Genomic DNA, 12,479 nt, shown 5'->3' on the forward strand with positions numbered 1-12,479 from the left:
ATACCGACCTCTGAGCGCGCGCACACTTCACAACTATAGTATATCTGTAAACATAGAGCCAACAGACAAAGTCTACCTATGACGTCACATGTTGCCTATACTTGGGGATATGTCTGAGTTGAGTGCCAGAACGTTGTCAGAAAACGTCTACGTTAAAACGAAAAACAAAATATTTTTACCATTAAGAATAAATCAATTAAAGTAAGATAAAGAAATAGCTTTGGTATTCTTATATTCTATAATTTTTTGAAAGAGTGATTCTAGTGGAGAGAAATGCGGTTAACAGAAGTTAGTACGGGCGAACGATTATGAAAACTACGATCAACTGTGGACACACCGCTTAGCCTTTAGTGCCTCTTGGCACCAGCCTTAATTTTGTCATTTTTATTGTCACTGGCACATTTAGTTATTCAAGAAAGTTTTTGCACAAGTTTGTTACAGTTAAATATTTCTATTCGATAAACTGATGAAGAGCATCAAACATCACAATCAGAACGAAACCTGTGCTCTTTAAATTATTAACAAGTAACTCAGGCCAGTGAGGTACATAAGGAGGAGAGCGACTGTGGAGCGGTCTCATTTTCCTGGTAGGCAAGGCTTGCTTGGGTGTCTGGATACAGAGGGGATCGAGAACGCAAAGTTATCTAGATTCGACGTTCCCCAGCGTTCGCGGATGCACCTCTAGCAACGAGTTGTGAGTAAAAAGCCGACTCATTTTGGTTTGGTTAATGACTTGTACTATTGACTTATGTGTCGTCTGTATGGTGCTAGTGATGAGGATTGTTGTAAATTATATCGGCATGATTTAGAGGCAATATTTTTTTTCCCTCGACTTAGGCTACGAAGGAAAACACTTACGAAAAGGAGTAAAACTTATGTGCAAAAACTACCTTGGTATTTGTAAGCATTTTTTGTTTTGTTTTGTTTTCCATGGAAACGATTGTCAACATTAAACTCGGTCATGAAAAAATTCAGGTATATATTATATATATATATATATATATATATATATATATAGATATATATATATATATGTGTGTGTGTGTGTGTGTGTGTGTGTATGTATGTATGTATATATGTGTGTGTTCTCTCCTTATGAACGACTGTAAAGGGCTAGATGGCGATGAAGTTCAGAATTTCTCAACTGTCTTTTCCCAATATAGTACGAGGACACGACGAATTCTAGATAGTAAACTCTTAATCTTGGAAATTCAACGTCAATATGTATCCAGTTGTATAGTCGATAGCTTGGTTTTCTTATAATGAACGCTGAGTTTACATCTGCCTATTTCTGGAGACATTATTCTATGATTTGATATTAGGCGTTTTTTATTCTTCGAGGGAAGAAAATTGACGCTGTTACGCCTACAAAATTATGGTCATAAGTTGTGCGTTATACGATAAATGACATAACAGCAGTATATTTAATTTTGTATTATAAAACAAACGATAAAAGACTAACAAGGCATGAAATGTTATAAAGAAACCGCTGACATAATGAAAATGAGTTTATATTATCACATCCTATCAAAGGGCGGGAGATTCATTCACAAAATCATGTGACAGGTCTTCGTGCTGAGCAAAGAATGTGTTGACAGCGTACGTCCCGTAATTCAGTTTTCTTCGTCGTTCTGGTTCAGAATAGCTAGATTCATCTATTGCATTCGTTTATGCTTTAGTATTCGAATTGTCGCTGCAATTATTTGCAGAAATAATTGCTGATCCTCATTTAACGGGAGGCTCCACCATAAACTAGTAACATTTTATCTTAGCATGCCGTCCGTTAGTAACCTAAATACTTCATAATCTATAGTTTTTAAATAAAGACCAAGGTGAATGTGCGCGACAACCTTATCCTTAATGGCCAGAAGTGTGTTTTTAAGCAATTTACATCATATTGCTTGGCGCACCTTTGTCAAATCTTTTTAATCAACGTGTGACAGAATTAACTAATTACTCACCTTAACAATAAATTTCAAGCCTCGCTGTGTTGTGACCAATAGTTTAAATGCTCGTCTTTCCGTTCTTTTCTCGTCATTTCCAATGCGTCGATGTTTCTTCATTGTACTCTCAGGTTTTTTTTTATATCTATTTTGGCGTTGCTCTGGTGTAAAGAAAGTGGGTAAAGAGTGTTTTAAGTTTTAATATTTTACCGTATTCCTTCTGATAGGAGAGCTAATTATTAACACACGCACACGGTATAAAACTTAACTGCGAGGAATGAAAGAATTATTACATACATTACGTTTAGTACCCTTCTCTCTCTCTCTCTGTGTATAGATATATATATATATATATATATATATATAGATATATGTATATAATATATATATATATATGTGTATGAATATATAATATGTATATATAATATATATAATATATATCTATATATATATGTGTGTGTGTGTGTGTGTGTGTGTGTGTGCGTGTGTGTGTGTGTGTGTCCTTCATCATCACTACTTTCATTTAACCCCATCACCTTGCCCTCACTAATATTTACGTTTATACTTTTAGAAATGCATTCAAACTCTGTCACTAGTCTGCACATTTTCCATAAACACAAATTAAATTTTCAGGATTAGTCAAACTGGAAAAACACTATGGAAACAGAACAGAACGAAATGGAGGTTAGCCTTTACAGGACAACAGAACAATTTTCGTTCGTTGTAACCGAATTAAGTTTTATATAGGACAGTTTTCATAAAAATATGAAAGTACTGTCTAAAATGTTTGAACTAGATCTACTTATATGAAAAGGATTATGTTAAATTTACATTTGTAAACGTTGGATTTTGTCTGTTTAGGCAGACCTCAACAACTGAATAATATCAGCTTTCAATTTATCGTTATAGATTTGTCATTTTCCAAAATTGTTTGTCCTCGTGTTGTTTGTTCTGAATTTTACTCGTACTTTTTTTTTCATTTATCTTGAATATGGACATTTGGGGCCCAGAAGCTGGTGATTAAGTATACAAATACCTCATCGTCATACGGCGTTTATGGCCTTCTCTTACACGAGACATTTTTTTTTTTTTTTAGCAATTATTAACCTCTGACACACACACACACACACACACACACACACACACACACACACACACACACACATATATATAAAATAAGTATATATATATAATATATATACTATATATATATATCTATATAATATAGATATATATATAATATTTGATATATATATATATAGTGTGTGTGTGCGTATGTAATGATGTAAACAACGTTTCACGATTGCTTACCTTTAGGTAAAATATAAATTAAACTCAGTTTATCGACGCTTTCGAATTCCCGTTTTTTCCAAGCAGGTAATGTAATCTGGAGCCATAAACTTTTAACATTCTCTTTTGAAGTTTAACCTAATTTTATAAAGATAGGAATGAAGTCTGGGATCCCATAGGCAGAAGAGCTAGAGGCGGAACAGCCTGAGGTTTATTAGAAGCATACACACGAGAGATCTTGTGAGTTCCCCAATTATTCTATAGCTAGCTTCCCAATCGCGCACTCCGTCCTTCTCCGCCCAACTCAAAAAAAAAAAAAAAAAAAAAAATGCTTTCACTAACAGTAATTGCCAGGAAAGTTCTGCTACTAAAATCTCAAATGTCCCGCCGGGTGCCGGCCCTAGCTCTTCTGCGGTTCTGCTTAAAGGATCCCAGACATTATTCCTATTTCCTAATCTTCACAAAATCTGGATAAACTTCAAGATGAAGATATACTAGTTGTTAAAGTTTATGGCTCCAGAATACATTACCGTCTTGGAAAAAAATGTGAAATTGAGTGTTGGTTTATGACTTGAGTATTATTGTATTTTACGTAAAGGTAAGCAGTCCGATGGACCAGGAAACGTTTGTTTACATCATGATTCATAATCCACATCCATATTCCATAGATCACTGTCACTCATTCTGAGCAATGGATGGACGTTGTTGTAAGTTTCAGCTTATGTACACCATACCATCTCATATGATGTCATTGTTCTTGTATGATGTCATTGTTATAGTAGTGTGTTAACGTGACCGGAAAATTGCTATTAGCTAGGCTAGTAGGTAGGCTATCGTAGACAGATAATTCAATGTATCACTTAGCCTACAATTTGTAAAAATTAAGCTACCTACCTACTTTGTTATTACCTACTAATGTAGCTCGGTAGCCGTCTAGGCTATGCTAGTTAGTATAGCCTACCTATAGGGCTACCTATTAGGTTTTTCCTTTAATTACCAATTACTAGCCTACTACTTAGGTTAGCTAGGTAGTAGAGTACCTACCTGGGGCCACGTGGGAAACCGGGATTTTTGGGTGTGAGAAACATACCTACCCTAAATCTTGTTAAATGTACCAGTCGGAAAATAGAAAATGCATATAGGGTAAAAAATCGCATGGTACAGGGGTGGACCATGTACTATCAATGTGTACAACTCCAAAAAAAGTACATTATAACGCGTCCTGACATCGGAGATGGGCATCAGATGCGACTTCTTGTTGGTGAGAATCGGAGCTAAAGACCTCTACTCCGGTGTCAGGACGCGTTATACTAATGTACTATTCTTGGGGTTGTACACATTGATCGTACATGGTCCACCCCTGTACCATGCGGTTTTTTACCCTAACTAGCCTAGGTCCGGGTTAGTTTGCCTTTGATCCCCTCCGGATCCTCTAGCCAGACTATAGGCTAGCTAGGTAGTAACTAGGCTAGTATTACCTATAGTATACCTACTAACTAGCTATACCTATATAGTACTAGATAATGAAGACACTGTTTAGAAATATTACTGAAGGCTGAAAACATCTTGGTGTAGGTATCAGAGTAAGAATTTATGACTTTTTCCTTGGTTGAAAAAGTTGTTTACTAGGTGTCATACTATACTAGCCTATCTACCTAATGGAGTAACATTGAAGATCTCATAAAATGTCATCAGTAGCACATAGCCTATAGCCTAAGTTCCTCATTGGACGGGCGAGTTGTGTACTCGCATACCGATTTGGTAGCCCTAGTTGGCTCTCCATTCTGCCAATGCAAAACCAGAGGAATTTAGGTATTTCTGATGATTAGAATTTCATTTTTCAATATAATGTGGTTCTTATCCCAAATAAGCTGTAGGTCCTGTTGCTAAGCAACCAGTTGGTTCCAGCCGCGTAAAAATATCTAATCCTTCAGGCTTTGGAGGAGTTATTGTAGTTTCATTTGACAACGTTCTCAGGGGTCGTATGTTAAAGAGAGAGAGACAAAGTGGGTGGCTGTTTTGGTTGTTGGCTTGTTACCTAGGTTGTTTGTGTTTGTGTGAATGGATAGTTAACAAGCAAATTGCTCTTTCAGCGAGGGGTTGTTGTGTGTTGGGTCGGTTGCAAGTCCGGTCTGTATTTTTTAGTCAGTCTGTGATCAGAGCCTATGGTGGAGAGTCAGTTTTTTGGCAGCAGTCATGAATATTATTGATGGTTAGTTATTTTGTGTTTTTTTGAAGTTGTTGTTATAATTATTGCTGATGTGCGTTTGAAACTTGTTGTGCCTGTGTTGTTGAATTTGTTGTGTTTGTGAGTTCTGTTGTGTTGTGTATGAGTTATTGGAGTTGAGTGTTGTTGGTGAGATTGGTGTATTGACTTGTGTTATTGTTTTTTTATGTTGTTAGTGATTGTTTTTGCAGTGGTCTTTGCTTGTACAGTTATTGAATTGTGTGATTGTTGTCCTTGTTTGGTTGTTTGTGTATTGTGTTACGATGGCTGTGTCCAGCGGACAGTGCAGCTCCTCACCCTAAGTGTGTCAAGTATATGGTAGTACGTGTGTTTTGAGTTTTTTTTTTTTGTGATTCGGCCACAGGGCCAGTCCTAGGAGAGCTGTTAATCAGCTCAGTGGTTTGGTTAAACTAAGGTATTGTAGCACAAAAGCCTGTCACCTCCCAACAACCAATAATATATAGTGGAAAAACTTCAAATAAATATCACTGTAATTAAAAAATGATGCAAGATATATCTTTAATGACCATTATGCAATCCTGGGTCCTTCCTAAAGTGGCATAGGTCACTATAGATTACAAACAAAATTATTTTACTAATATACTGTGATTATTCATTATTTTTTTGTGCCCATGTACATTTAGTCAACCCAGACCCTAAGGTTAGCCTATAGTTCCTACTTTGGTTCCAAGTTCTTGGCAAACATAGTGGGCTTGTGATGGGGAAACCAACCATTTTCTATAGAAATGTGAATCAGATTCTTTCAAACCATACCAAAGACCATAAGAGTAGTACAATTACAGTACTCATTTAATATCAGATTACATTAGTAATAGTGATTTTCATAACCTAAATACATTCAACAAAAACCTTTCCCTATGTAGTTTTTCAAAATTGTATCAAGAATATCATAAAAGCCATAGACTTTCACATTTAAGATAACCTATTTTCTGAGTAGACTGGCTGTTGCGAGAGCCAACACACATCCAAGATTGTTAAGATCACTTATTCTCTGAGTAGACTGCTTGTTGTGAGAACCAGCACACATCCAAGATTGTTAGAACAGAAAATTTTCAAGGTAGCATGTAGAGGTTTGAGTTATGCATACTATTAGTTCCGTATGAAGTATTTTCTTGTATATGTACATTTAAAAACCATCCAAGCAGAGGAAGTGTACTTAAGATGCCTTGTATGGTCTATTTTTATACTGACAATGGTAATAGTGATTAAAGGTATGCTTCCTAATGTAACCTAAGCCAATGCATGCAGATTACTTGACTGGGTCAGCTTTGACATTACTTAACCTTTACACAAAATTATGTTAGCGTGTAGTAGTACTTGCAGGGATACATCATAACCTAACCTTCTCTAACCTAACCAAATCTTGGGTACACTGTCCTTCCTGTCCCCCTTCCCATCTCCCTAGTTGATACCAAATACAGGCGGTCCCCGGGTTACGACGGTTCCGGCTTACGACGTTCCGAGGTTACGACGCTTTTTCTTAAATATTCAATGGAAAAATCCGTCCTGGGTTACGACGCTTGTTCCGAGGTTACGACGCTGACGCTTCCGACGCTCCGAGTTAACGACGCTTTTAAAAAACTCATACTATGATAAAAATCCTTTATAGTTTAGCACAGTATATTAATAAAAATAAGTTTCTGGTTAGATTACAACAAAAATTTTGAGGTTATGATGATTTTCGACACTTTTTATGTCGTATTTTTCTATGATTTTTAATGACGCCTCATATGCGGAACTAGTTTCCGAGCGAATGAATACATACTAGCTTGCGGTGTGCAAAGTTTACATATAACAGTCCAAAACCACAAATAATGAAAAAAATCATTGCTTGTTTCCAGTAATAATAACAAAACGAAGTTTCTGGTTAGATTACAACGAGAGAGAGGAGAAGGAAGAGGGAGAGAGGGAGAGAGAGAGAGAGAGACGAGAGGAGAGAGAGGAGAGAGGAGAGAGAGAGGAGAGAGAGGTGTCTTCCGACGCTCCGAGTTAAGGACAGAGAAGTGTTCGTTTCGTTAAACGGCCTCTGACTCATGCCAGTAAATGTTTTGTTGATACTAATAATATAAGCCTATTTAAAGATACGTTTACTTTAATTAGTCTATATGATACGTAAATAGTAATCAACTGTTCTTGTAGCCCTCAAGATTTGGCAAAATTGAAGTATCCAAAGAGAGACATTATCCAGTACACTGGAACTTTGACATACGAATTTAATTTGTTCCGTTACCATCGTCGTATATCAAAACAGTTGTATCTCAAAGCATTTTTTCCCATTTAAAATAATGTAATATGTATTAATCCGTTCTAGCGGTATGAAACCACACCTAAACACAGCTAAATTACATATAATATACACAATTTATACACAAATAAACGATTAATAACACACATAATGATAAAATAACAGCAATGTGATAAATGATAATAAATGTTAATAAAATCAATTAAAAAAAAGAAAGGAATTTTACTTACCACAACGAAAGATGACGTGAGGCCAGCAGGGGGAGGAGGTAGGGAAGGGTGGCAGGGAACGATTTGTTGTTCTCTTTTTATTTACGTATGTACACTAATAACTACGTAATAAACACAAATGAAATAACATTGCTAAACTAATTTTTATTTTTTTATTTTAATCAGTTTGTAGTTTAGAAATAATGGTGATGCCTTTGGAAGGTTTTATGCTTTGCTATAATTTCATGTTTTGCTTCCATCGAAATCATTTTCTTGGGTTTTTTCTTATCACCTGCTTTGTCTTTAGCTTTGAGACCCATGGTTAATAATAAAATAGCCAAATAACACGAAAAATAGGCGCAAATACAACGAACTAAACAACGACGTGTTAACATGCAGCACCAACAAACAAACAGACTGAACGCCATTTATCGGTCGCCTATACAACTAACACTCATCGCAAAATCGTATCTCAAATATTTCGTTGTATATCAAAGCTTATATTTTCGCAAATTTTCTGTTGTATCTCAAAACATTTGTATATTAGGGCAATCGTATGTCAAAGTTCCAGTGTAATTAGAGAGAGAGAGAGAGAGAGAGAGACGCCTTGGCAACAATGGTCACCGTCTCGGGGATTGACGTAACATTTATTTTCTGAACAGATAGGACAGAGAAGTGTTCGTTTCATTAAACGGCCTCTGACTCATAGCAGGAAATGTTTTGTTGATACTAATATATAAGCCTATTTAAAGATACGTTTACTTTAATTAGTCTATATGATACTAAATAGTAATCAGCTGTTCTTGTAGCCCTCAAGATTTGGCAAAATCACTCCAGGTTGTACATAAAACTTCAAGAATGTAGTGTCACCAGAGGATTACAATAGCTTTTACCTTCAAGAACCAGCATTCTTTTATGAAAATAACTCCAGGTTGTACATAAAACTACAGGAAACAACATGTAGTGTAACCAAAGGATTACAAGTAAGGTTTTTATAACTTTTTATTAGTTTAAGACATATTTCCAAGCGTCGTTCCGGCTTACGACGATTTTCGGCTTACGACGCGTCTCAAGAACGGAACCCCCGTCGTAACCCGGGGACTGCCTGTATCTCCACCTGTTCCTCATTCATGCTGTGAGTTCATTTTCGTTTTGCAGTGCCCATGTTTTTGTTGCACAGAATAATTACCCTCTCTACTAATGGAATTCTGAGGTACATTGCTGCAGGTATGAATCACTGCTTTATCTCCTTTTAAAATCAGTATAGTGCAATTTTTTTTTTATTGCACTCTGGTCTTGGCCAATTGGATTTTTACATCAGACAGGGCATAGTGGAGTACAGTATTGGGTTGCTAATTGCAAATATGACTGCAAAAGTTCAACATAACACACGTTTGTACGACAATGAAAAGGAGATGACATATGTAAACTTCATTTGAACAGAACTCAGAATATGGCTAATTGAAAAGTTCCCATCTTAGTTCAATTTTTCATATTCTTTAATAGCATAGAGTGATATTCTTCCCCCTCTCACTCCATCCCCTAGTCCAGATGAACCACAAAAATGGTGAATGATTAAAGACTTTTAATTATGGTATTTAGTGGCTTTTTTTTTTTACCTTGATATTGACTCTAGTTCCACCTTCTGTCCACCCTTTCCACTGTAAACGTGTATTATATCTATATAAATGATTAATATATATATTAAAATTATATATATAGATAATTATATATATAGATACATACACACACAGTAGTACCTCGAGATACGAAATTAATCCGTTCCAAGGCGCCCTTCGTATCATGAGGTTTTCGTAACTTGGACCATATTTTACATGTAAAATGGCTAATCCGTTCCAAGCCCTACAAAAACACCCCAGTAAATTATATTTCCAGGCCTAAAACACATGTTCTAGGGTTACGACGCCGATCCAATGGAAGAAATATGACTCCTAAAAGGCAAAATACTGTACATACTTGAGTAATATTCAACTGCATGTAATGTTCAACCCCATTTTTACTGCATATATTAGGACTTTAGCATATGTCCCTTAGCAATAAGCCTAGCCTATGTTAGCGGTTGCTACTATAGCCTAGTCTATGATTCTGACATCTAAACCTTAGAAGCTAAAAGCTTAGAATATGCCAATAAAATGTATGAATAATCATTATGTACTCATTTCAAATAATTATTAATTAATCATTAACTATATAATACACAAACAAACAAAAAAAACCTTCCAATCAATTGTTTACATTCAGCTCTTACGAGTACCGAACGAACGCCAAGCAATCGCTTTTCCAAGGACACAGTAAGCCATAAATTTTCATTAGTATCTCTCTTCAGCTAATGAAACTACCAAACAGTATAATAACCATTCATTTCTATTCTTTATTCTTTCTTTACCTAATGGAGATACCGAGTTACTGACAGCTATAATGAAACATATATGTAACATAATATTAAAACAGAAGAAGAATTCTAAAAAAATACGTATTTGTTGGCAGTCTGATTTATTTTATATTTTATGATATCTAATTCACTATTTTTTTTATGAAATGTATTGCATGTACTCATTTCAAATAATTATTAGGGAACCATTAACTATAATAAACAAACAAAAAATAAGCTTTCAAACTTCTGTTTACATCCAGTACTTACGAGTATCGAACGATCGCCAAGCAATCACTTTTCCTCGTACACAGTAAGCCATAAATTTTCATTATCTCTCTTCAACTACTGAAACTACCAAACAGTATAATAACCATTCATTTCTATTCTTTATTCTATCTTTACCTAATGTTTTTTTTTTTTTTTTTATTAAATGTATTGCATGAATAAGTTTTTCAATTTACAGCATCCATTTACCAATAGAATACACTTAAAGCACAAGGGGTAGATGCTGACCAATAGGAGAGCAGGATCTTATGGGGTGACTAGCATCAGGAACCAATTGGAGAGCGGGAGGATGGTGGCGAGTTTACTCAGCTGGCGGCGCGGGAGTTTTAAAATTGTTCTCGCTTCTCGATGGTCCGGGCGAATCTTGGGACTTTACAGCAACAACCTTTCGTAACTTGAGCAATTTTCGTATGTAGAGATGTAAAATTTTTTGTATTTGCTTTCGTATCTTGAGTTTTTCGTAAGTTGAGCCTTTCGTATGTCGAGGTACTACTGTATATATATATATATACAACTACTATCCGACTTACAACCTGCTCGACATACGACCACTCGTACTTACAACCTTACTTCAGACAGTTGACCATTGAGTTACTTGGCACTGCACCATCTCATGAGAACTCTCATCACTCAGGCATGAGAACTCTCATCACTCAGGCAGCATCAGTTTGAGTTACCCTGCCCTATCTGCAGCATCATTTGGTAATAACTGTACTGTAGACTGAATTGCAAACCAATTTACGTAAGAATCGACTTCTGACATGCATGCAAGAACCTAACCCCATTGTAACTCAATGCCTGTTTGTATGTAATATATACTATTACATAAATGATTAAAATGTATTAGTAGAAGTACATTATGGTAAAAAGATTGAAATAATGATTGTACATTACATTACAGTACTAAGTAGGCACTTTTATATAGCAAAGGTTTGATAGTACACCCTAGCCAGTATGTTGGCCACTTTCTAAGGTTCGACTTACATCCATTCTGACTTACAACCAGTGGGTCGGAACCAAACTTGATTGTAAGTAGGAAAGTACCTGTATATATATATATTATATATATATATATATATATATATATATATATATATATATATATATATATTATATATATATATATATATATATATATACAGTAGTACCTTGAGATACGAAATTAATCCGTTCCGAGGCGTCCTTCGTATCATGAGGTTTTCGTATCTTGGACCACATTTTACATGTAAAATGGCTAATCTGTTCCAAGCCCTCCAAAAACACCCCAGTAAATTTCATAATAAAGCTAAATTGACCTATAAACAATGAAATACTACAACAATTTGGGCCATTCAATACCTAAATCAATAAAAAAAAATGCAAAATATAACCTGTAAATAAAGTGTATATTAGTGTACATGGTAACAAGAAATATACTACGTAAAATGTGGAAGCTTACCTTTTGAGTGAGGCTACGTACATACGTAACTATCCAGATGATTGCACTTTATGAAAAGCGGCTTTAATTTCTGCCATTTTTTTTTTTTTTCTCTTTTTGATTTTTAACTTTTTTTTTTACTTTTTTTTCACTTTACGTAGGTTTTTTTTTTTCTTTTCTTTTTCTTTTTTACAGAATTTCAACTTTCTGTTTTTTATCACTTGGTTCTTTTTTTGCACCTCATGACTCTGTTGGCCCTGGTGTCCATCAAAACCCTGTTCAACCAAATGCTCTCTGTGCAACTGATTTGGGTACTGAATGTTCGGCTGCTGACCTTCAACATAAACTGAAGTGCCTTGATTATACGTACTATACATACTGGTATGCATGTTGTAAATGATTGGTCTACACCCTCTGTTCAGCAGGGAGTGGAGATTCTACCAACCT

General features: G+C 35.4%; 1 protein-coding gene across 3 annotated transcripts in view; it reads left to right on the forward strand.

The window, feature by feature from the left end:
• Positions 1–540: 540 nt before the first annotated feature.
• LOC135210982 (methylenetetrahydrofolate reductase (NADPH)-like) overlaps positions 541–12,479 on the forward strand; it is a 183,386-nt gene continuing 171,447 nt past the window's right edge. The window contains exon 1 of one of the 3 annotated variants that reach the window (XM_064243981.1): positions 541–694. The gene's annotated coding sequence lies outside the window, so the exon portion shown is untranslated. Of the gene's footprint in view, positions 695–3,700; positions 3,832–3,921; positions 3,941–12,479 lie in introns of those variants that run through there. The other 2 variants (XM_064243982.1, XM_064243983.1) reach the window with 2 other exon arrangements.

This window comes from Macrobrachium nipponense, chromosome 4 (genome assembly GCF_015104395.2).
Source record: "Macrobrachium nipponense isolate FS-2020 chromosome 4, ASM1510439v2, whole genome shotgun sequence".
Taxonomy (NCBI): Eukaryota; Metazoa; Arthropoda; class Malacostraca; order Decapoda; family Palaemonidae; genus Macrobrachium; species Macrobrachium nipponense.